The 26,451-nt window shown below is 41.6% G+C and overlaps 2 protein-coding genes across 2 annotated transcripts in view; one reads left to right on the forward strand and one right to left on the reverse strand.

Annotated features, from left to right (window-relative positions):
* Positions 1-26,451, reverse strand: part of LOC113618547 (aldo-keto reductase family 1 member B10-like) — a 64,380-nt gene that overhangs the window by 33,448 nt on the left and 4,481 nt on the right.
* LOC113618079 (aldose reductase) overlaps positions 19,609-26,451 on the forward strand; it is a 34,277-nt gene continuing 27,434 nt past the window's right edge. Inside the window, exon 1 of the mRNA XM_027101861.1 lies at positions 19,609-19,613. The gene's annotated coding sequence lies outside the window, so the exon portion shown is untranslated. The remainder of the gene's footprint in view (positions 19,614-26,451) is intronic.

Raw genomic sequence — 26,451 nt, forward strand, 5'->3', positions numbered from 1 at the left:
AATTCATTTTTCATGAGGAAAGATATATTGCAGAAAAAGACCTTATAACATAGATAGGGCACCTGAAAGGCATCCTATTCCAGGGAGGAGGACAAACATAGCAAGTCACCTGGGATGATAACACAGCACTGATAAAATGGGCCCTGTAATTAGGGCAGATATTAAGACAACATGCCCAAACCCAGCAATGAAAACAAGCTGGCAGGTCCACACAAGCTGGGTTATTAGATGTCTTCATGCGAATGGAGTCTGAGGTATCCCAGGCACCATGGCCAGGGGTGCTCAGAGCAGAAGCCGAAGTGAATGCTTGTGGGGGACTTACAGGCTCCCCAGTCCATGAAAATGTTTAATTGGGGAATGCAGCCCATTGAGACCCTCTTTCCAAGAGTCAGCACCATGACTGAGTGCTAACAATTCTTTCCCCCATCGTGCAACTCATGGTAATTGGACACATTTTATTTACTTCTTTACTTATTTTTGGATAATATCATGCACTTTCTTGACAACTTTTTTGCTGAACAATATCTTGGACATGTGAACATAATAGTACATGTAATATAACAAGGTGTGTACTGGAAAAGTAGTTAGAATTTTGTGTCTAAATTCATATGAGATTAGCCAATAGTTTTCTTTTCTTGCCCTACACTTTTTTTAACAGCATGTTGTTTATGGAATTTAAAAACACAGGCATCAAAACCCATTTTACAAGGTTGCAAATATACTAGAGTGCTGGCCCGTGACAAGGTCTGGGAAGGCGACACGGTGCTGGCAGTAGGGTTGAAGGGCAAAGGGAAAAAAATGAAAGTGAGAACAGATGACAAATTGAGGGGCCTTGCATGCACCGGAGGGAACATGCTGTGCACTGAATAATAGTTATTTGTTATTGGGTTTTCTAGTCTGATAAAACAATTGGCTGGCTTCCTTCAATCTCTCTTTTTTTCTTCCGTATATTTTGGAACAACTTATATGACATGACAATGATCTGTTCCTTGAAAGTTTCTAAAACTCATCCTTAACATTGTCTGGACCTGGTGCCCTTTTTATAGGTAGTTGTTTTATTACTCTTTCCACTGGACACATTTTACACAGGACAAGAATGTTTCCCATAGATCCTGTTGTGGACCTTTCTTATTGGGCAGGAGTATTTATTTAAGCCATATACCCAGAGGAAAGGAATTTGGCTGTGTACTCAAGACTTTCTATTTTTTTTACTCAGACATTTTGAATCCTGGAATAACAAAGACATGGCCTCAAGTTCATACTCTGTCGAGAAATAATACATAAGGAATGGTAGGCGAAATAATGAAACCCCCAAAGGTATTCACGCCCTAATCCCTGGAACCTGTGAATATGTTAGGTTACACGGCACACGGGAATTAAGGTTGCAGATGAAATTAAGTTTGCTAATATGCTGACTTTGAGATGGGGAGACTACCGTTGGTTATTCAGGTGGGCCCAATGTCATCACATGGGTCCTTATAAGTAGAAGAGCTTAGGAAGAGAGATGAAAAGAGAATACGAGAGATGGCAGCACGAGAAGGGCTCAGCCCAACATTGCTGGCTTTTGAAAATGGAGGAAGGAGGCCACGAGCCAAGGGTGCAGGCAGCCTCTAGAAGCTAGAAAAGGCAAGGAAACAGAATCTCCCCTAGAGCCGCCAGACTAGAAAGCAGCCCTGCCAACACCTCGCTCTCAGCCCAGTGAGAACAATGTCAGACTTCTGACCCATAGAAGGATAAGATAGCAAATTTGCATTGCTGTAAGCCATTAAGTTCGTAGTCATTTATTACAGCAGCATTAGGAAAGCAATTCATATACCATATGCAAAGAGAGGTTTTGTTGAGAGGGAAAAAAATAATTATAATGTGCTTATATCTGATTCAAATTGTAACCTTATATCCAGAGTACTACTTCCTATAATTCAGGAAGCATAGATAAAATTAATGTCATTGAAGCTAATGATACTTATGATAATATTGATGATGATAATCACATTTACTGGGAAATTGAATTAAAGCCCCTGAAGGACATTATCTCTATGGAGGAGAATTGGTCTGAAGATTTAGATTTAATTAATGATTGATTACAGTTCTTAACCATTCAACAGACGTATAGCATAAAGTGCAAATAGCTAAAGATCAGGGAGGTAAAAATTTGTAAAGTTAACTACAAAAATGTGAGATAGTTTGTGCTAGAATCCCTGAATGCTTCACCTATTTGTTTAAATCTAAAAAGAACCCCTCGCCGGCTATTGAAAATGTTTGGAATCTGTATGTACTGTTTGATGTCTATCTGATTAGGCAATGTTACAAGGCAAATAAGTACTGTCAAACTAAGAGTGTTTGTTTTATCATAAAAAGGCCTTTGACTGCAGATTGGGGGTGGACTGTGCTGTTAGGGTTAATTCCACCAGGCCTGGAATTAGCCTGAACAGTCTTACGAAATAAGAAATGCAGCTCCGTGATGATATGCATGATTTGCCCCTGGTATTGGTGAGGCCCCCAGAGGAGTATGGCACGGGGGCTGGTTACATAGCAAGAATGTCTCCATGACCCGCTTAGGCAATGCCGGGGCTCCATGAGAATCCGGGAACTGATTCCCTTAAACTATTCTTGTTTTCTCCTCCCTTAGAAAGTCCTCATTAGGATCACAGTCATGTCTCCTTTTGCAACGGGAAGGAAGCTTCTCTTGGGTGTAGGACAGCAGAGGGGGGAGGTGGTGGACATGACAGTAGGGTGAAGGAGGTGGTCCTTGTCTATTTTCTCCATGTATCAGTGTCTCTAAACATGCATGGAGATCATCCGCTAAATTTGAAAGGAAAAGTGTTGGTGATTTTAGGAGAAAGGAGAAGGCATAAAACAGTTTTGAAGGAGGGTAAGCAGTAAAAGACAGAGAGCCGAATTGGCCTCTTGGATTTGTTTTTCCCACCAGTCAATTTTCTTTTGCCTCTTTTCTCTTTGGCTGCGGGAAGCCGTACTGTCTTGTGCTTTTCTTTTTGGCCCTTTTCCCCACAATCGGTCAACAGGTCCCTTGTGGCCTGCTGGTGAATCTCTATTAACTGGGTTACGTGCACAAAGCTTAAGATCACAGCTGAAGTTGCCCTTCATCGTAAGATGGAAATTGAAGGATCTTGTTTTTATTTACAAGAAGAGGGGTTTCTCATGATCCCTTCCACGCGGAGCGGCTGGGCCCGTGAGCCATGGCCGCTGAGCCTGCGCGTCCGGAGCCTGTGCTCCGCAGCGGGAGAGGCCACAACAGTGAGAGGCCCGCGTACAGCAAAAAAAAAAAAATTAAGAGAGGCTGCCCGCTGCCCGTTCTTCCCTCCTTCTGACCAAACAGATTTATTGGGCAGGAGGGGTCGGTGTAGCTCTGAAGGGGAGCTCCATGCTAGTCTTGAAGGGGATTGACCAGCTCCTCACACAGAGCCATGACCTGGACTCAAATGTGAGTGGGCAGATGCCATGACAGGTTCTAGGGCCAGCTTTTCCACTGTCAACGTGCCCTATCACTTAGCCTCTGTGAGCCCTCAGTTTCTTCATGTGAAAAATAACAGTGCTGTGGTGATTCTCAGCAGAGAGAAGGGGCTGCCTGCCAGAACAGCTTGGAATGGTATTCTTGTCTCTTGGGAAAAAAACTTCAAAGTCATTCTGACATACCCACCATCCAGTACTAAATGGCCATGAAGGGTTCCTAACAGATCTAACATGTAATCTGGAGAACCAACTCTGCAATAGTAACCTGTGTTAAAGCTTGAAAATGTGGCTATCTAAGGGCTTGATACAGAGTGAACCTACGCGTTTGAAGGACTGAATCTAGTGACTTTGGACGTGGACCCCAAATTGCCCCATCCAGCTGAATGTGCATGCCAGACTTTGACCAGCAGAGGCCAGCACATACCTACACACCTGGTTTTCCAGACAAATCTAACACAAAACTGGCCCTCAGGTATCGTTTCTGGGGAGAGACAAACTAGCTTTAACGAAGCCTACTTGGGTGTATCACTTAAAAGCCATTTAGAACACAGTCGGGAACTCAGGCCCAGGCCCAGAGCTAGACCAAGGCCATTTTCGGAACCGGGAAAATCTTGTCTTTGAATCCTCACCACCTCCTGTTTTGTCCCTCTTTTGCTTCTCGAAGTATGGTTGGGGGCCTGGCAGCATCAGCCTGAACTAGGAGTTTGTCAGAAATGCAGAATTTCAGGCCCCACCCCAGATCCACTGAGTCAGGATCTGCGTTTTCACAAGATTCCCAGGTGATTTGCGTTCACGTGGAAGTTTGAAAAGCACTAGGATAAACACCCCTTCTCTGCATACACCCCCCCCCACCCAGAAAGCCACCCAGACCCCAGCCTCCCTCCGCACCCTCACCCGCACACCCTACAGCACCACACAGGCTTTCCTGCTGCTTTCAGGCTGGAAGAGGGCCAGTGGTGTGGCCTGGGGTGAACAGCTGTGAGATTCCCTCATCAGGACCTCAGAGTGTTTCCACCCATCCAGCTACGTTTGTCTTAGGTAACTGCTGAGCAGGGGAACACTGGGGCCGGATCCCCAAAGACGTTGAAAGCCTGTCCACAGCCCACAGTCCAGAGCTGGTTTGCATAAATACAGAAATCAATGGCTTAGGAGTCCAAAATGATTGCTTTGTGTATTACCACTTGGAACTTTATTCCTTAAAATAGTGGAAAGAAACAAGCCAGCCCCTTTTTCTTCCTTATGTCACCACAGGGAGCACGTCCCACACCTTGTGCTTTCCCCCCACAGTTGCTCAGTGCATCTTTGAGGAAGGAGCTCTGTCTGGAGAGTTCCTCTCCCTGTCCAAAGAAGTTGTCTTTAGCTTGCTGTGGAGGAGAAAGCAAATGGAAGCAAATTCCTTTTGTGGGGTGAGTACTTGTCAGGAGCTTCTTCAGGGGAGATTTGTCTTTCTGCAGAATAAGGGGTTTTAAATTGTAGCCTCATAGTTACTTTGGTGAGAGAGTGTTTCCCCAGGACTGTCAAATGGGTCCTTGGAGATGGATGCCCGGCCCCGGGACTGTGGGAGAGACCCTTTGGGAAGAACGACTGTCACTGTGGGAGCTGCTGCTGATACTGTGTGAATGCAGGGCACTGGCCTGGGAAGAGCTCGGCCTCTCCAAAGGCAGTGTGGGATGAAGGACCCACAGGTGCGAGACACTCTGTGCTCAGACAACAGAGGCAGGAGGCTGCTGACACCTCCCCAGGCATCTTCCCCCTCATTCCTCTCAGCCCTGCCTTTAGTCTTTGCCTTCCTTCCCTCTCCCTTTTGCGGGGAGATGGGGTGGGGGGGGGGATGGGGCAGGGGGGGAGAAAAAGAATACAAGACAGGAAGAAAGTCACCGTATGAATTCCCGAATTCCCTTCCTTCAGGAAGTACACGCAGGAGAAGGGGAGGAACTGATAACAGGCCTGCTCCAGGCCCAGACTTGGAGGTATCTGTGAAATAGGAGCACTTGCTTTCTTCCTCCCTCCCTCCCTCCCTCCCTCTCTTCCTCCCTTCCCTCCTCCCTTCCCTCCCTTCTGTGTCCCTGTTCCCTCATGCTGGGCACTTTCTTCCCTGTTTCCTCTACACTAAGAAGCAATTATAACATGAACTCATCTTGTCAACAGGGCATGCCTTCGTGTGTCGTTTTCCCCAATCCCTCCTCCCTACAACTCACCTGAATGCTCCAGGTCTCTCAAGCCCAGACCCCATGGGTGCTCTGCTCTCTTCTTCATAATCACACCCACTGGAAATGTATCCACCTTGAGCCATAAATGATCCATGGATCCTTGAGCTACGTCTTTCTGGCTATTTGCATTTAAAAGCCTGGAGCTGATGGGACTTCCCTGGTGGTCCAGTGATTGGGACTCTGGGTTTCCACTGCAGGGGCTGTTGGGGAGGAGAGGAGGTTTGATCCCTGGTCGGGGAACTAAGATCCCACCTGCCAAGCAGCACAGCCAAAAATTTTTTTAAAAAAAGCCTGGAGCTGAGTTGAAATCTTGAGGGTGAGTTGGTAGAGAAGGTCTGAGGGGTGAGGCAGGTCTGTTATTCCATCTGCAGAGAAGGCTGGATTCCAGGGGAGAGTATATGGGGAGAGGGCGCTGAGTACGTCACTCATCTCAAGGGTATTTGCCTCTTCCTATGGCCCCTGCTTTTGAATTTTCCCACCTGGAAAAGGGCTGGACCTAGGGTAGGCATTCAACCAATATTTCAAATGAAAAATAGAATGGAATATATAGTGGCAACAAAACTATAGTCACGGTGGTGATGGTGAGTTCTTGGGTAAATAATGTCTATTGAAAAAACTGGCGTCGTGAACACTGAATTATTGATATGACATCAGAGATGGATGATGTGCATTGCATCAACATAGCAACCCTGGCCATTGAACCTCTGAGTCTAACAAGATTTGTCAGCGTAAACACATTACTTGTAAACAATCAGAGAAAAGTTGAGAAAGCTAGTTTTAGTGTTTGTGATATTCAGTACTGTGTTCCATGATGTGTGGAAGGCCCTGCACCCCCATGACAAACCCATGGCCTTTGCTTCTGTGACTCACGCTGACGCCTTTGCATGGCCTTGCACAGCCCCTAACATGACTGCAGCTCTTCAGTGCAGGCCCAGGGCCTTGTGTTCTTTGCTCCCCCTGCAGAGGGCCTGGGACAGGGCCTCACATAGAGTAAGTGCAGTCCTTGGGGAATGAATGGGCCCAGAGTCTTCTGCTTCCTGGGTGAGGATAGATAACGGCCTGTGGGGACTTCCCTGGTGGCACAGTAGTTGAGAATCTGCCTGCCAATGCAGGGGAAATGGGTTCCAGCCCTGGTCCAGGAAGATACCACATGCTGCAGAGCCACTAAGCCCCTGTGCCACAACTACAGAGCCTGTGCTCTAGAGCCCGTGTGCCACAACTACTGAGCCCGTGTGCCACAACTACTGAAGCCAGTGTGCCACAACTACTGAGCCTGCAAGCCACAACTACTGAAGCCCATGCCCCACAAATACTGAGCCCGCATGCCTAGAGCCCACGCACTGCAATAAAAAGTAACCCCCGCTCTCAGCAACTAGAGAAAACCTGCATGCAGCAGGGAAGACCCAATTCAGCCAAAAATTAGATAAATGAATAAAATAAAATTTTTAAAATATTTAAAAAGAAAAAGAAAACGGCCTGTGTAGGGTGAAAAATGCCTACGAGCAGGGGAGGAGGAGGCATCACTGGGCGGCCCCAGGGTGATGAAGCCACCTGTCGGCTTTGAGGTCAGAGACTGCCTGGGCCGCGGTGGTGACAGTCCTATACCATTGGTGAGATCCCCAGTGACACCTGTCTTCACCTTCCCTACCTGGCAAGGGTGTCTCGTCCGCTAGGTGTAGACACCATATCTCCTCCCCTGTGAGGCCCTTCCTGACCCCTCGGGGCAGCAGCCAGGAGTCAATCACTAAATCCTTTGTGCTTTCTCAGCATTTTGCTCAGACCACCTGAACCTTGCTAAGTGTATGAGCTTTAGCCTCTTCCACTGGCCCGAAGCTTCCTAAGATCAGGAGCCACGCGCATTTGCATTCTCTCAGCTCAGCGCTCGCTCCAATGAAGACAGTCAGCGTTATCTGATGGGTAAGTGAATGAGTTAAGAACTGAATAGATACAGTATCCATGGTGGGCACAGTGGGAAAGCGACCGGGGACACCTTTCCAGATGATCTTTAAAGGCTTTACAGAAGGAAACTGGGGAGATGCTGGCAAGGCACATAACGGATCATTCTTCAACTGCAGAAGCGCTTGAGGTAGGTACAACCTGTGCTTTTTAGTAAAATCTGTGCACCTTTATGGACCCAGGCTGGGTCTGAATTTCTCTTCTACATCTCCATGTCTCTCCTACTCACTCTGACTTTTATCACATTCATCTCCTGGGTCAGACCTAGTACACCACGTTCAAAGTCATGCTCATAGGCAGGCGCAGCACATCATGTATAAGAGCAGCTCTGCTTCCCTTGCCAGCGCCTACCTCCAAGTAGATGCACCCAGACCAGCTATCAGTTCTTCAGAGAGAGACAGAGTGACCTGTGGCTAGGAGCTGACTTAGGACCAGACCTTTCCTGGATGACTCTGCCTTGTTGCCGGTGTTACCCAGTGTTGGCTGGGTGTGAGAGCCCTCTTGGGAGGGGCATTGACCTGCAGCCAGGCTAGAGGCTGACGCTCTCATTGCCAGAATGCAAGAGGCTGAGCAGGCCTTTCTGATGGGAACTTGAGGACACCCCTAGAAGCGCCTGATGGCCAGCTCCCAGGGAAAGACAAGTTGGCCTAGGGAGACACTGTCCCCAAAGAGATGGATGTGTTTTATTCATGGGGGATTGTTTGAGGTGTAGAATAAAGGTTCAAAGCTTGAGCCGAAGCCGACTCTGAGTGATAAGGGCACAGGGAAGAGGAAGTGTCCTCCCCAGCAGCCCTCTGCAGCCCACCGAGTCTGCTCCTCGGGTCAGGGTAGGCCCAATCTGAGAGGCCTGAACATAGTTTCTTATTATCCCAAAACAGATATAGGTTAACAGAAAAGAGACGAGAAATGAAAACAGTCCTGTGTCTACTGTGGGATAAAGAAGCAGCTCACCCCTGCTCCCTCAGAAGAGTAAGCAAATAATCAGTGCAGGGTGTTTCTGTAATTCTAGCATCTCTCTTCAGCATATAATCACATAAATTAGATGAGCAAAACTAGATTAGGGCTTGGGGTAGAAATCGCTTTATTCTTATAGTAACACCGTGAACATTGTTATCGGTGCAACTAAGCTGGGTCTTGGGAATTATTATAGATATTATTATTAGAGATCATTAAATGCAGTGGGATCCTGAGAAAGCATGGTCTGCACCTGTGGGGACCCAGGTAAATGCTGAGGGGGCCTCAAGAGCCTCTGCATGGGGTTATGATCCATTTGCTGGATAAAGCCATAAGGGGACATTTTGGAACCAATAATCAGGTGTAAAAAGAGAAGGAAAGACCAGGCCTCACTTTTGAGGGGCAGTGTATGGGGTGGGCAGGGAACTTTCCTGGGGTAGAAGCAAGTTGAGGTGTCAAGGCTTAGGGATGCTGACTTGATTATGTATTCAAAGAATGACTGGGGTGGGAGAAATGTACTCTCGAGTTGTCCTCCATCTGGACCAACAAAACTAACTCCAAGTTTTAGAAGAGATGTGCTTGTCTGACACTGAGGGATGAGCTAAAGAAAAATCATTTTAAGAAACTAAAAGGGGGACTTCCCTGGCAGTCCAGCAGTTAAGACTCTGCGCTCCCAATGTAGGGGACACAGGTTCGATCCCTGGTTGGGGAACTAAGATCCCACATGCCAATCCGGCATGCCACGCGGCATGGCCAAAAAAAAAAGACACTAAAAGGGAAAGCCCAATAAGGATTTTAGCGATGGCAGGAAGAGGACCCTCGGTGAGCATGGCCATAGAGTGACCTGGTCAACACAATGATGACGACTTTGGAAGGAAGGACACTGGAAGGGAAAGTAGGCCCACAACTGCTGAAGTCGCAGGCAGTGGAGCCACAGCAACACTGTGTGGAAAAGAACACCCCACACAGAAGGTGAGCACATGTCCAGCATCAGAAAATCAGCAGAGCCAGGGACTGACCTAGAGGTCCCAGCAAAACAGAGAACACCAGGAATCCTGGGGACGTTGGGAGAGACGCCAGGGTACTTGTCATTAGATGGGATCTGAATCTGAGAAAGCTTTTGTTTAATCTTAAAGGACAAGTTGTCCCCACCAAGCAGGAAGACTTGAGGACATAGAAGTATTAGCCACTATGACTATTATAGATACTATGGTCGTAAGGCATAACTGCCACAGGATTTCAAGGTGTAAATTTAGCTGCTCACTTCTCTCTAGGCTTAGTTTGATCATCTGTAGATCAATGAGTTTGACCGGACAATATCTGTTTCCTTGCAACTCTAATAGATTATGATGCTTAGAGTTTGGAAAGGAAGGAAACTCAGTAAAATTGGATCCAATGAAAAAAACATGACAAGAGGCAGCAAAGGAGAGGTGAGCTTAAACTTCTTAAATAAATATGATAAGGTCACTTGTCAGGAATAATTCTTACTAAAGTGTCCAAACTATCTCTGTTTGCCTGGGACCATGGAGAGTTCCTGATCACAGGACTTTCAGGTTTTTTTGTTTTTCAAAATTTTATTTATTTATTTATTTTTGGCTGCATTGGATTTTTGTTGCTGTGCGCAGGCTTTCTCTAGTTGCGGTGAGCTGGGGCTACTCTTCGTTGCGGTGCATGGGCTTCTCATTGTGGTGGCTTCTCTTGTTGCGGAGCATAGGCTCTAGGCACGCGGGCTTCAGTAGTTGTGGCACGTGGGCTCAGTAGTTGTGGCTCGAGGGCTCAGTAGTTGCTGCTCAAAGGCTCTAGAGCGCAGGCTCAGTAATTGTGGCGCACGGGCTTAGTTACTCCACGGCATGTGGGATCTTCCCGGACCAGGGATCGGACCTGTGTTCCCTGCATTGGCAGGCAGGGTCTTAACCACTGCACCACCAGGGAAGTCCCAGGACTTTCAGTTTTAAAATCGGAAAAGTCCCAGGTAAACCAAGATGAATTAGCCACCCTACTTAGGACCTCAGATGCCCCCAAAATAATATTGCATGGAGTAAACATAGGAATGAGAACTAGGTAGTTTAATACAAATAAATTGGAATTTGATAAATGAAGGATGTGTGTTCTTGTAAGAAAGCACACTTAATAGAAAGATAACACTGCACTAAAGAAGGAAAAAGCACACCTGAACAACAAATCTATGACTCTTAGAGAATAATTGGGTGTGAAAATAAAAGGAGAAAGAAATAGATATTGTATTATTCAGGGAGCATGCTTCCAAAAGCCCAGCCAGGCATATAATATGTATGATAGTTTACCAAGGCAAATCAAGAGCTTAAACAAACCCTAAGATTATTAGGCAAATTTTAACAATTCTAAGAGTAAATGCCTTTCTGTGTTGAGTTGAAGGAAGAGGAGAGTAGGGTTTGCTTATTTTGTCTGGGGATCAGGAAAGTTGTATTTCATGGGCTATTGCTAAGAGAGTATTACATTCCAAGTTCAGGATGGCACTGCTGGGACCTTCAACTTCTAGATTGCACATCTGAGGCATAAAGTTCTTTGTTATGGGGCTTCCCTGGTGGCGCAGTGGTTGAGAGTCCGCCTGCCGATGCAGGGGACGCGGGTTCGTGCCCCGGTCCGGGAAGATCCCACATGCCGCGGAGTGGCTAGGCCCGTGAGCCATGGCCGCTGAGCCTGCGTGCCCAGAGCCTGTGCTCCGCAATGGGAGAGGCCACAACAGTGAGAGGCCCGCGTACCACACACACACACACAAAAAGTTGTTTGTTGTGTACTATGTTTGGTATAAGTTTGTCTCACTGTTTCTCTACTAAGAACTCTTTTTAAATGCGGTTTGTCATTGTAGCACTTTTTACAACGAAACTCTACTTGAACAGTTCCAAACTGTACATACTGTATGAAGCTTCTCCTCTCAATGGGTTTCTTATTTCTATGTGGAATTTCATATCTTGCAGTGTCATGTAAATAAATGTTCTTGGATTGGAAGAATCAATATTGTGAAAATGACTATACTACCCAAAGCAATCTACAGATTCAGTGTAATCCCTATCAAAGTACCAATGGCATTTTTTATGGAACTAGAACAAAAAAATCTTAAAATTTGTATGGAGACACAAAAGACCCCTAATAGCCAAAGCAGTCTTGAGGGAAAAAAACGGAGCTGGAGGAATCAGACTCCCTGACTTCAGACTCTACTACAAAGCTACAGTAATCAAGACAATATGGTACTGGCGCAAAAACAGAAACATAGATCAATGGAACAGCATAGAAAACCCAGAGGTAAACTCACACACCTATGGTCAACTAATCTATGACAAAGGAGGCAAAGATATACAATGGAGAAAAGACAGTCTCTTCAATAAGTGGTGCTGGGAAAACTGGACAGCTACATGTAAAAGAATGAAATTAGAACACTCCCTAACACCATACACAAAAATAAACTCAAAATGGATTAGAGACCTAAATGTAAGACCAGACACTATAAAACTCGTAGAGGAAAACATAGGAAGAACACTCTTTGACATAAATCACAGCAAGAGATTTTTTGATCCACCTCCTAGAGTAATGGAAATAAAAACAAAAATAAACAAATGGGACCAATGAAACTTCAAAGCTTTTGCACAGCAAATGAAACCATAAACAAGACGAAAAGACAACCCTCAGAATGGGAGAAAATATTTGCAGATGAATCAACGGACAAAGGACTAATCTCCAAAATATATAAACAGCTCATGCAGCTCAATATTAAAAAAACAAACAACCCAATCCAAAAATGGTCAGAAGACCTAAATAGACATTTCTCCAAAGAAGACATCCAGATGGCCAAGAAGCACATGAAAAGCTACTCAACATCACTAATTATTAGGGAAATGCAAATCAAAACTACAATGAGGTATCACCTCACACCAGTTAGAATGGCCATCATCAGAAAATCTACAAACAACAAATGCTGGAAAGGGTGTGGAGAAAAGGGAGCCCTCTTGCACTGTTGGTGAGAATGTAAATTGATACAGCCACTACGGAGAACAGTATGGAGGTTCCTTAAAAAATTAAAAGCAGAATTACCATATGACCCAGCAATCCCACACTGGGCATATACCCAGAGAAAAGCATAATTCATAAAATGAGTTGGGAAGTATTCTCTTCTTCAGTTTTCTGAATGAATTTGTGTAAAGTGGATATTATTTTTTCCTTAAATGTTTGGTGAAATTCATCAATGGACCTGGAGGGTTTTTTGGCAGAGAGAGGTAGATTCAATTTCCTTAATAAATACGGGGCTATTCAGGTAACTATATCTTCTTTTGTGAGATTTGAGAGTTTGTTCCTTTTTCAGAATTTGTTCATTTTATCTAAATCATCGTATTTATTATCAAAATATTGTTCATAATACACTATTACCTTTTAATATCTGTAGAATGTGTGGTGGTATCACATCTCTCCTTCCTGATATTGGTAATCTGTGTCTTCTCTCTCTCTCTCTTTTTTTAAACCTGATTAATCTGGTTAGAGATTAAGCAATCTTATTGATCTATATTTAAAAAAAAACATATTTTGGATTCATTTGATTTTCTCTATTATTTTTCTGTAATCCATTTAATTTATTTCTGCTCTGACCTTTATTATTTCCTTTCTTCTCACCTCAAGTTTCAGGGTTTGTTTTTTCCCCTAGTTTTACATGGTAGAAATTAAGGTTATTTGTTTGAGACCTTTATTCTGTTTAATATAGGTATTAGCCTTTTAAATTTCCTTCCTAAGTACTGCTTTAACAGGATCCTATAAATTTTAGCATGGTATGTTTTCATTTCCATTCAGTTCTAAATACCTTCTAATTTACCTTTGATTTCTTCTTTAACCCATGAGTTATTTAGAAATGCATTATTTAGTTTCCAAATATTTATTTGAGGTTTCTCCAGAGATATTTCTGTTTTCTTTCTTCCTTCCTCCCTCCCTCCCTCCATTCTTTCCTTCCTTCCTTCCTTCCTTTCTTTCTTTCTTTCTTTTTCTTTCTTTCTTTCTCTTTCTTTCTCTTTCTTTCTTTCTTTCTTTCTTTCTTTCTTTCTTTCTCTCTTTCTTTCTCTCTTTCCTTCTTTCCTTCCTTCCTTCCTTGTTTCCTTCCTTTCTGCACTCTCATAGGATTTATTTTGCCAGTTAAATAATACATCACCTTTGTGTCTGTATCAGATGGAATATAAGTATATTTTAACTGACAAATAATACAATATTATGGCATCTACTATAGGTTTGCAGGACTGGTTATGTTGTGAGGGTTTTTTAAAATTTTTAAATTTTTTTAATTGAATGAAAGATTCTTTAAATTCTATAGTGCTTCACAATTTTCAAAAGTTTCACATACATGATTCCATAAAATCCAATAATAACCCTTTTTCCCCCACACCTGTGTTGTCCCTCCCCCTCCCCGGTAACAGCTAGTTTGTTCTCTATATCTGTGAGTGTGCTTCTTTTTTGTTTTATTCACTAGTTTGTTGTATTTTTAAGATTCCACATATAAGTGATACCATATGATATTTGTCTTTCTCTGTCTGACTTATTTCACTTAGCATAATACCCTCCAGGTTCATCCATGTTGCTGCAAATGACAAACTTTCATTCCTTTTTATGGCTGAGTAATATTCCATTGTGTATATATATGCCATATCTTCTTTATCCATTCATCTGTTGAAGGACATTTATGTTGCTTCCATACCTTGGCAATTGTAAATACTGCTGCTATGAACATTGGGGTACATGTATTTTTTCGAATTGGTGTTTTTGTTTCTTTTGGATATATGCTCAGGAGTAGAATTGCTGGGGCATATGGTAGTTACTATTTTTAGTTTTTTTGAGAAACCTCCATACTTTTTTCCACAGTAGCTACATTCCCACCAACAATGTAGGAGAGCTCCCTTTTCTCCACATCCTCACCAACATTTATTATTTGCATCCTTTTGGATGATAGCCATTCTGACAGGTGTGAGGTGATATCTCGTTGTGGTTTTTGTTTGCATTTCCCTGATGATCAGCAATGTTAAGCATCTTTTCATGAGCCTGCTTAATTCTGGTTTGGTCATAGAACATACTTTGTATGCCTTGAATACTTCTAAATTTATTGAGACCTGTTTTATGGACAAGATTACTGTTTATCTTGGTAAATATTCCATATGCATTTTAAAAGAATATATATTATCCTGTTGTTGGGTGGGGTATTCTATAAATTTTTATTTGATCCAGTTGATTGTGTTGTTCAAGTTTTATATATCCTTACTGATTTTCTGACTACTTATTCTATCAATTATTACAAAAGGAATATTGAAATCTCTTATAGTTGCAGATTTGTTTTCTTTTCAGTTCTATCAGTTTTTGCTGCATATATTTTAAAGGTCTATTATTGGGTACATAAAAGTTCAGTGTTGTTATACCTTCCTGATTAATTGACCTCTTTATCATTATGAAATAACCTTCTTTATCCATGAAATATCATCTGCTCTGAAGGTAAGTTTGTTTGATGTTAATATAGTCCCTCAAGTTTTCTTTTGATTAGTGCTAGCATGGAATATAATTCTCACCCTTTTTCTTTTCACCTAATTGCTTCCTTATAATTAAAATGCTTCTTATAAACAGTATATAGTTGTATTGTGCTTTTTATCCAATCTGATGATCTTTGCCTTTTAATAGGGGTGTTTAGACCATTTTCATTTAATGTGATTATTGAGGTAGTTAGGTTTAAATCTGTTACGTTGCTATTTATTGTCTATTTGTCTCAGCTGTTCTTTGTTCTCTTTTTTCTTTTTCTGTATCTTTTAGATGAACTGAGTATCTTTTATGATTTCAGTCTATCTCTTTCGTGAGATTATTAGTTAAAACTCTTTGTTTTTTAGTGGTAGCTTTAGGATTTAAAGTATACATTTTTAACCTACACAGTCTCAATGCAACTTTTTTTTGGGGGGGGGCTGCATTGGGTCTTAGTTGCAGCAGGTGGGATCTTCGTTGCAGCCACAGGCTTCTCTCTAGTTTCGGCACACAGGCTTAGTTGCCCTGGGGCATGTGGGATCTTAGTTCCCCCATCAGAGATTGAACCCGTGTCCCCTGAATTGGGAGGCGGATTCTTAACCACTGGACCACCAGGGAAGGCCCTCAATGCAACTGTTAAAAAAGGTTTCATGTTCACTGAAATTTACCAATGTTAGTTTTAATTTGAGATTATTCTTCAGAGCAATTTATCCAAATGTGAAGAGTATAGCGCACTAGCTAGCTTTGTTAAAAGTTGTATTGAATGTTACTATTGTGAACCAAAAAAAAAACCACCAAAGAGTGTTGTTTTAACCCACCAGTTAAAACATGCCAGCTTTAACCCACCAGTTCTACAAGGGTTAAATTGTAACCCACTGCAATTGCCAGACAGTGCACCCTGAGAGGAAGAAACACTGGATGAGGGCCTCTGTGCTTTGGATAAACAGGCCCTTAGTTGGATGTATCTCAGGAAGAATCTCAATGACCCCAGATTCTTGCATCTTCCTATACATAGAAAAGCACTAAAATCCTTAACTTGAGATATCTGTTCTTTGTGATCTTTTACCAAGATATATACTTGACTGCATGTATTTCCTAGTGAAAAAAATTCATATATAAACTGACTTCTCCCCTACCTCTTTGGAGCAGTTCCCTCAGAGCTACTAGAAGCTGTCTCCTGGGCTATAGTCCTCAGTAAGTCCCTGAATAAAACTTAAATTCACAACTGTCATGTTGTGCATTTTTCTTTAAGTTGATACTATAGATATTGATTTTGGATTTTCAACTTAAAAGCTTGAGTTATTAAGTTGAGTTATTAAAGTCACCTGAATGGAACAGACAGGGTTATGCTCTCCTACCTGGCCCTTGCGAGACACTCTGAAGGGTTTGTACACTTTGCCTTTGACAGGTGAGTGCCAAATAACTTTCACTTGCCCCACAACAAAGCCAATGAGATTCAAAGGTTAATTTAATAATTCCTGTTAGACAAATTCATCTGGGGGTCAAGATAACTATAAATACACAGTACATTCAGTGCTTAAAATTATATCTAGGAAGGAGGGTGAAGTAAGATGATTTGTTTAGCATTCCCTTTGGAGATAAAAGCCAGTAACGCACTTTTTCCTGGTACAGTCATTTCAGGCAATTTGCCTAAAAGATAAGATTATTTCGGGTAATCCGAAAAAGATGTGAAACCGCTCCCCACTCCAGTTTTTACCCTTTCCACAGACACTGAATAGGTAGGTCATAATTATCAGTATTATTTAACTTTTCTATTTCTAATACAACATCAGTTTTTTGCTGGTTTACTTGCTTTAAAATTTCATATTCCAATTTCTTATTCCAAGAATGGAAGAAGATTAATAATGGAATAAAGTTTTGCCATTTTTCATCTAAGAGAAGATAAAAAATGTGCTATGCTAAAATTTGGGACCAAACCCAACACAATGATGTTTGAATCAGGGTTAGGGTTTGAAGACTCTATTGCACAAACACAGAATAGGAGAGATGGAGGGACCTAATTCTTGGAGAAATTCATAATAAAAAGATAACGATTGGCTACCAGCAATTCAGTAAGAAAAATAATAGTATAAAAAAATAGAATGACCAGTCAAGAAAGCTATTGCCTCATTACACTTGGCTCTGGTAAGATCCCTTTCCAGATAAATTCTCTTTTCTTCCTATGTGTGCTGAGACCATGAAAAACTGAAGTGTGCTGATGAGAAGGTTAGAAATCATGTCAGACAGAGAATACACTAAAGAAATAGGAATAATATGCTTGGAGAATAAACTGCACAAGAGATGATACTGTCCTCAGAAATTGAAGAACTGTCATACAATATGAAACTTTTATGACTGCAAGCCCTAAGACCAAAAAGAAGATGTTTCCAGGAGTTCAATGGGGCACAAAATAGAGACATTATGACGTTATGATTGTCCGACAAACTGGCAAGCTACCTCCCAAACCTCTGAACTCGTCATCTTTTCTTGGGTTGGGTGGCCAACAGTGTGGGATGCTGGAAATGATTCCTCATTGAATGGGGAACAGTAATAGAACTTTGTGGCTGTAGTTCTCAAACTTTTTGGTTTCAGAACCCCTTTATATGCTTAAAAATTATTGAGGACCCTGAAGGGCTTTAGTTTAATGTGTGCTATATTAACTAATATTTGCTATGTTAGAAATTAAAACTGAGAAAATTAAGAAATCTTGATGTATTAGTTCATTAAAAATAGCAATAATAAAACCATGACATATTATACAAATAACATATTTTTAGGCAAAAATGCCTATTTTCAAATACAAAAATTGAGTGAGAAGACTGGCATTATTTTGCATTTTTACAAACTCTTTAATGTGTGGTTTAAGAGAAGACAGCCAAATTCTCATATCTTCTGCATTTAACTCTGTTGCAACATTGCATGCCATGTAACCTCTGAAAACTCCACTGTATGCTTGTAAGAGAATGACAGTCAAAAAGGAAAATGCTGTCTTAGAAGTACTATGAAATAGTTTTGGCTTCAGGAACCCCCTAAAAACATCTTGCACATACCAGCCACATTTTAACCCTTTTATTGTCTAATAACATCAACCCACTTTATCAAACAAATAATACTACATGAATAAGCCAGGCTCTCCTCTTTCAGTGCAGGACTGAGAGGATTCTATCAATACTTTGGAAGAAAGCATCCACATGTGAATTCATCAAAATATAAAAGGATTGTTTATTGATTGATTGATTTTGCCACAATCGAGATGTATCAACCTTCAACCAGAAGTTCAATCCTCTTGACAGCATCATATCATTGGCTGTTATAAATTCAAATGATTCACCTGTAAAGAAACTATCTTGAAAAAATGTTACAACTGGGTCATGTCAAAGTTGACACATTTATGAGGAAATTTAAATTTGAAGTTGTCCAAAAAGTATTTCTTGATTCACAAATCTAAAAGCAAAGTGGATTTTCAATTTACAAGTAATTTTCCCTGTTTCCTCAGTTCCACATAAACTTTATTACAATTATTCTGTGAACGTGTTGGGATAAATACAAAGTTAAATTACAACTGAAGAACACTCCATCTTGTACTAAAATTTTTAAGCTAAATTTAAACTTACATGTTTCCACAACACTAAAAATTTTCAGATCATATTTACGAGAATGCACTTGTTTATGCATGACAAAATTTATATTTTTATAAATTTGTAAAAACATGTACTTACACAATATGTGTTAAACCTCTGGCAGATTGAGATGAAAATGTGCTAATTTACAAACAATAAAAGCTTATTTCCACTGAAGTATTAAACCGACCAGTCTAAATATTTGCTTTTGTGGTACCATATTACAAAAGCCCAATAACAAAACAAATTCCATTTCTCTACTTTTTAGTACTGCTATAATATTTAGATTATTCTCAAAACAATCCAAGTTTATGGCCGAGTCCACAGCTTATTCTTAATAATTAGATAATAATCACAATATTTGTTTAGTAAAAGATGAAGTTGCCTAATCATTTTCCAAAAGGATCTAACTTCCTACACTCCTTTTGCTTCTTCTCATTTGTTGCTAACAATTTCCATGCATCTCTCAAATTCTTTTTTTTACCTAGTCATCTGATTTTTCCTACTCTTGTGATCTGATTTCTAGGCAAGGCTGCACATCAATCAATTCAATCGCTTAAAACCTTTTCCCACATACACTTTTCCAGCTCAAACATTCATATTTCTACTAATTTAAGAGAAAGGCTTCTTTGGAATGCTAGGTTCCCAAAATAAGACCAAAACAACCTGCTGATAAGAGGATGCTGACCTGACCGAGGTAAGGGAGAATGCTGCCTCTATGGAGTCTCATTAGCATCTCAGGGGGGACAGGCAAAGTTGGAATATTTATTGAGACTTTTAAAAATATATATTTATTTGTTTATCTTTTGGCTGCGTCAGGTCTTAGTTGCGGCATGTGGGATCTTTCATTTTGGCTCTAGTTGTCGTGATGGCTCCAGAGCACGTGGGCTCTGTAGTTGTGGCACATGGGCTCTCTAGTTGTGGTGCGCAGGCTTAGTTGCCCCATGGCATGTGGGATCTTAGTTCGAACCGGCATCCCCTGCATTGCAAGACTGATTCTTAACCACTGGACCACCAGGGAAGTCCCTTATTGAGACTTTTGAAGTCTGGTCTTTTGAAGGAGGAGGGGGCAGAGGTGGAGCTTGATTCGAACTGGGGAAGAATCAGAATGTAATAGACTAGAATTGGTGGATCCAGAAAGGTAAAGGTTTTGAGGATAGGATTTAAAGATTTTCAGAGTATAAACTGTCATTTAATGTTGTGTATTAATTAAGAGTTGATGGGTCTTTTATTGTCCTGACATGAACAATAATGTTATCTTCAATTTTAATTTTCCTGGGCAAGAATCTCCTGGAAGAGTAGGCTGATGAATAAAGTAAATTCATGTTAATGTAGACATAGACAGTAAGCTGTGTGTCATAGATGGTTTCAGTTCTCAGTGTGATTCTCATTTAAAGAAAACAGAGGACCACAAAATTTTTGTGGAGAAGAGGATGCCTAGTATATAAATATTTTAAATAAATTTTGTATTTTAAATATGTATTATATGTATAAATAATATACATTATTAAAAGAAATATATTTATAAATATGTATTTAGTGAATGAATGAATGAAAACTCTAGGTAGGGAGGAGAAACTGACCAAGCAGCCTGATTCAGTCCCCCAAGTTTCTCCTTCCTCCGTAAGTTCTAATATTTAATGTCTTTGTCACCACCATGCCCAGATTTCCCTGAGTACAGTTTACAATTCCAGCCAATAAAGAACAAAAATATACTTTCTTCTGAATTCCCTTGGCATAGCTAAGTTAGGCAAGAATTTTAGAAATTGTTAGATACTAAGAAAACATTGAGAGACGTGAACAAAGAAATAACCCTAACATTCAAACAAAAGAATGACACCTATAATAACCAATGGTATGTCCACTCACACCAATCAGTGCTGAGTAAACAGAACCATCCACTTACTTGGTGAAAATTCCATGGTTGTTTCCTCAAGGCAGCATTGCTGATAGCACTTTAATCACTGCTTAGCAATGGACACACTCTGATTTTCTGAGACAATTCCCATAATAGTGCACATCCACAAGATGAAGTTAAAGCTCCTTTGCTTGGCACTCAAGACCTATGCAGTCTGGACCAGTCTGCCTTTCTGGCCACATTCTCTGTCCCTTCTCTTTCCCCAATGCCTTCCTGACCACTGATGCCAAGATACTTGCCATTTCCTGGACTCAGCATCTTCATTCATGTCAAGGTAACCACTTCTTAGAATGCCCTTCCCAAACTCTCTGTATCATGCTGCCCAACTTACCTAGTACAAATAGGACCCCCTCTGTGAAAACTTTCCCATCCTCCCTCCTGTGCATCCCTACTGCCCTTGCCCCGCCATCTCACTGTTAGTTCTGTACATTTGCTCTAAGCAGGTGGTTGGTGCACCGTTCAACACATTGGTTGAACTGCATTAACTTGACTTGGTTTGGTTAAATTTAGCTTGACGTAAGCCTGCCACTTTGCACACTTCTATTGTTCTGCTGTATTTTTAACCCCTGTGGTGGTTTCCTTATTGCATTACAGAGTGAGCAGATGCATGAGGGAACTGGAAAAAGAATAAGAACATCCAAGAATTTCGACTCTAAGTTCCATGACGACTCCCTGTCAAAGCTGTGTTCCTCTTGCTTCTGGTTTCCAGGTAGGAGACAAATAGAATCTTATTTACAGATAGATATTATTAATGATTACTCTGTTTCTTCACCTAAAGAATGACTATCTCCCACCTATAGACAATTGATCCTGGATGTTAGGAATTGATCCAGGATGGAGAGCAGATTCCATTTTATGTGGTTTGAGACCCATGAATGGCTCTCTGCCCTTTCCCTCCAGAGAGCTGCCTGGGGTTAGGGAGGCACGTCAGGCAGAAGCGGCCTTCACAGGCTGATCATGGTGTTTCTTACTGTGAAAAAAAATGTTTTTCCATGTCTCTCATTTCGCCCACCATCTTGGGGAACCCTTGCCTGCCTTACTGGGTCCTATCTCTAGTACTTGTGACAGCCACAACCCCTAGACCCCCTTGCCGATATGTGTATCAAGTATCATCTTCTTAGTGCAGCTGCCGCGTTGGGCAGCCCTGGAAGAGGGTCTAGGGGTACAAAGGGAGGAGTACATATATTATTTATGGTGCTTTGTCTCGGCTGTGGCAGACATGGGATTGGGAAGTGTTAGTGCCAAGCCCAAGTGGAGGGACCCATGGACTGGCCTAGGCAGAGGCAGGTCTTCATTGGGATCACCTAAGCCTTGCATTCCGGGAAGGATACTGTCCCCCATTGAGGCCGAGGGTCTATGTTACACCCATTGCTTTGCAAAATTCCTTCTTCAAGAGAGCGAGAGGGGGAAGCTTTGTCCTTAGCCCCATCTCCTACATAGACGAGAAAGTATGCAATCTGAGTAAAATGCAGAGCTAATAACAATCTAGAAAGGAATCCATTATTTCTCTGTGTTGTTTATCACAATTCATAGCCTGTAGTCATTGATAAAGAGACACTTCTTTTCACTGAGAAATACTGTAACTTAATGACTCTTGAGTACAGATGGCATCACACGTTTTTATTAATCGTTATTACTTTCACGAGTAATACCCTATGCTTATTGCATGTAGCTAGACTTTACTCTTTATTTTTATTCTTTTTTTTTTTATTCTTTTAGGTGTCTGCCTGACTTTTTTAAAATCTTTATTCCATTACTTATGAATTCTGTCAATTTTTATGGTTTTACTCCTTTGTTAATACTGGTGGAAAAAAGAAAACCCCGAGTTTCTTCTTGCATAGGATAAATAGAAGAGATGATACCTGAGACCTAGAATGCTTATGTGACTCACAGTATAAATGGGAAGTGAAGCCTAGAAGAGTGTTGGCTCTGGAAACAGGGAGACCTGGTTAGAATCTCAGTTCAGTCACACAATAGCTTTGTGGCCTTGGTCAAACCCTCTGAAGCTTTCTCTTCATCAGTAAAATGCAGGTGATGAGAAACCTATTTCACAATAGCTTTGTGAGAGCTACATGAGATAATAAGTATCACCCCCTTACTCTATCATTATTATATTAAACCACATGAACTTGACATTTCCTATATTTTAAAAAGCTGAATATTTATACATTTATATAGTTCAATCTTATGTTAGTTAGTATAATGCAAAGCTGTAATCCAAACTCAAGCCTTCTGTGTCCCAGCCCCTTGCACTTCCATACTTTGCTAACTTTTGTTGTCAGTGAAACTTATTTTCAGATGGACATGTAAAGGAAAAAAAATGTTCCCCGCAATTCCAGTTCTACAAGGTTCAAGCCTTTAGCCACGGTAGTTGCCCTGAGAGGAATTCAGGTTGGAGAAAAACAGGAAGCATTTTGTGCTTTGGATATACCGGCCCTTAGATAGTTAAGATACATATCTAAGGAAAATTTTCAAATTTCAAAAATTTCAAAACTTTCAAATTTCAAATGATAGTTAAGATGCATATCTAAGGAAAAATTTCAGATTCTTACGTCTTTCCATACATAAAAAAGCACTAAAATCATTAACTTGAGATGTCTGTTCTTTGTGATTAGCAGTAGTATTTTTGATGTTTGGCTACATGTTTTTTCCAGCAAAAAAAAAAAAATTCTATTTATCTTGGCTCCTCCCTTATCTCTTCCAAGCTGTTCCTCAGGGCTGTCTGCGAGGCTGTCTCTGGGCTACACTCCTCAGTAAGGACCCCAAATAAAACCTAACTCACAGTTTTTATGTTGTGCATTTTTATTTCAGTCGACAGACAAGTGTTGCCAAGTGGAATTACGGAGCAGCTTAATATAGGAGATGTGTGAAGAGAGCAAATAGTAAGAGTGGGAGAGAAAGAGAAGGTATGGGCTTGGTGCAAACATCTAAACTTTACGAATATAACGTTTACCCAGTTACCCTGCCTCTCATAAGAGAGCAATGAGGTGTATGTGGTGGAAGATCTCCATTATCTTTCTTAATGCCAATGTCATTTGTTAGGTAATGTGATGGTTAATTTTATGTGTTCACTGGACTAGGCCACAGGGTGCCCAGACATGTGATCAACATTAGTTTGGGTGTGTCTGTGAGGGTGTCTCTCGATGAGATTCCATTTGAATAGGTAGACTGAGGAAAGCAGATTGCCCTCCACGATAAGGGTGAGCCTCATCCAATCAGTTAAACACCTGAATAGGAAAAAGGGTGGAGTAAGAGGGAATTCTGCCTACCTGACTGCTGGGACTGAGATGCCAGCCTTGTACTCTGACTGGAACCTACACCCCCAGCTCTCCTGAGTCTCCATCTTGCTGACTGCAGATCTTGGGACTTCCATGCAGCCTCCATAATCACATAATCACATTTATCCTTATAATAAATCTACCCCCCATCTATCTAGATAGATACATGTAGATATATAGACATATTGATATCCTTGTGAGGGTTAAAGGAGATCTCTCTCTATATAAATTCTCTCTATTGATCTTACTAAAGGATCCTGATAAAGATCAAAAAGAGAGAGAGACATTGTAGCCTAATTTTGCAGGTTCTTGTGAGGATTAAAGGAGATAATATATAATATACAGTAATATATTTATTATATATTTATGTATATAGAGAGAAACAGAGAGAGAGTGTATATATATATACAGAGAGAGAGACAAAGAATGTATATCTATCTGTCTATCTATCTATGGAGAGAAATATATACATCCTATTGGTTCTGTTCTTAGCAGAACACTGACTTATACAGGGATGGATGCCAAAGGTTTCCTTTAACAATGCTCTCTGGAGCTGCCATCCATAATTGTACCTAAGGGTTTTTGTTTGTTTGTTTTAAAGATAAAGGTGTTAGCCATCACTTTTTTTTCTTTTTTTTTTTTTGGCAGTATGCAGGCCTCTCACTGTTGTGGCCTCTTCCGTTGCAGAGCACAGGCTCCGGACGTGCAGGCTCAGCGGCCATGGCTCACAGGCCCAGCCGCTCCGTGGCATGTGGGATCCTCCCGGACCGGGGCACGAGCCCGTGTCCCCTGCATCGGCAGGCGGACTCTCAACCACTGCGCCACCAGGGAAGCCCAGCCATCACTTTTAGATTTAGGTTTTCAAAGTCTGAGCACACAAACCCCCTAGTCTGTCTTTAGGCAGCAAGCTTTGTTTTGTCTGTGAGGCCGTTATGCAAATAGAAACGCTTCCTGTGGGTGAAGAGGAATGTGTCTCAGATTTCAGTGGCAGTGTCCTGGGCAGAGTTTGACCTGGTGTGTCATTTGAATTCTGCATTTGAATTCCAACTCTGCTATTTATTGGCTATAAGAAGTAACTTTTTTGAGCTTCAGCTTTTTCACCTGCAAAGTGAGCACAGCAAAAAGTAGCTCAAGAGGGGTCTGGGAAACACTTAAGAGGACAATGTATGTGAACTGCATACTCAGTGTATGCAGAACTCATTGTAACTCAATAGTGTTTAAAGAATATTAGTTGTTGGAATGTATTCTTGTATGCTGAAAGGAGTTTGGGTTTTGGACTTGTGTACTTAGGTTAGTTAATCTTTTTGAGTGTAAGGATCTTCACGTACTAAAGCTCAAAAAGAGAGAGAAAGAGAGCGATTACAGCCTACTTTTGCTGGTTCTTGCGAGGATTAAAGAGAATAATGTATGAACCATCTCTAGCAAAAATCCTGGCAATGCATGTGCTTCCTTCTTCCTATAAAAGTATAACTCTTGGGTATAACTTATATAAGTATACTTATATATACCTTTATAAGTTATACTTTTATACTTTTATAAGTTATAAAAGTATAACTTGCCATGATCCTTGTTTATTTATAGATCTTATAACCACTCTTTCTGAGAGGTCTTAAGGTACAAATCAGTTAATGGTATACTCAACCTGGTTCAAGCTCTTGGAAGATCATTTTCTCCTTGGCAGTGAGATAAGAGGCAAAGAGAAGGGCATTTGTAAAATATTCAGTCCTGGCCTCATCCTCTTTTTAGCTCTGTATAGTCTGGGGCAGGTCACTTAACCCCTCTGAGGGTTAAAGACCTCACCTGTAAGGTAGCACCAATGCCTACCTACAGGCTGAACTAATAAAACCTGAATGTAAGTAGGCTGCACAGAGGAGGCGATTTCACACACTCCCTCCTTCATTTTAGAACCACTTTAAGGATGGAGAGAATGATGCAGGCTTGAGATTGAACAGTGACTCGCATGTGACACTCCTTTGATGAGATGGGTCCCCTGATCCAGGATGGCCCTTGGTGACCGCTCTTCACACACCGGAGATGCCCGTGCAGTGTGGGGCTTCTGTATGGGGCCTCTGGAGTCAGACTACCTGTCACCTCGTCATATAAAACTCTTGGCGCATTGCCTTTCACTCGAGTCATCTTAGCAGGACCTCTTGGTTGTATGTCTCTAGATTCCACATCGCCCCCATAAAGTAGGACAGTCTGCTCTCCGGCAGCTCTTTAGAGGACAACATTCATTCCCTTTCACCTGCCCCTTCACTTACTCTTCCCTAAGTGTGGTGGAGTGACAGTGACTTATTCGGTGAATCTAGGACTTTTCCTGAATTTGAATTGTGCATACTTGGGACAGCATTTTCCAGATCTTCTCTCTCTCTCTCTGTGTGTGTGTGTGTGTGTGTGTATGTGTCAGAGAAAGCAAGCCTGTCTTTGGGTTGCATGCATTTTCCACCAGGTAAATGACTAACCTCTGAAAGGGAGACACAGTGGTCCAGCTTTGCACGGCCCTGGTGGACACATTGAATCCGGGTGCATGGGGC

The sequence above is a fragment of the Aethalodelphis obliquidens genome, unplaced genomic scaffold (assembly GCF_003676395.1).
Source record: "Aethalodelphis obliquidens isolate GAN/ISIS:26980383/991018 unplaced genomic scaffold, ASM367639v1 scaffold5, whole genome shotgun sequence".
Classification (NCBI taxonomy): Eukaryota; Metazoa; Chordata; class Mammalia; order Artiodactyla; family Delphinidae; genus Aethalodelphis; species Aethalodelphis obliquidens.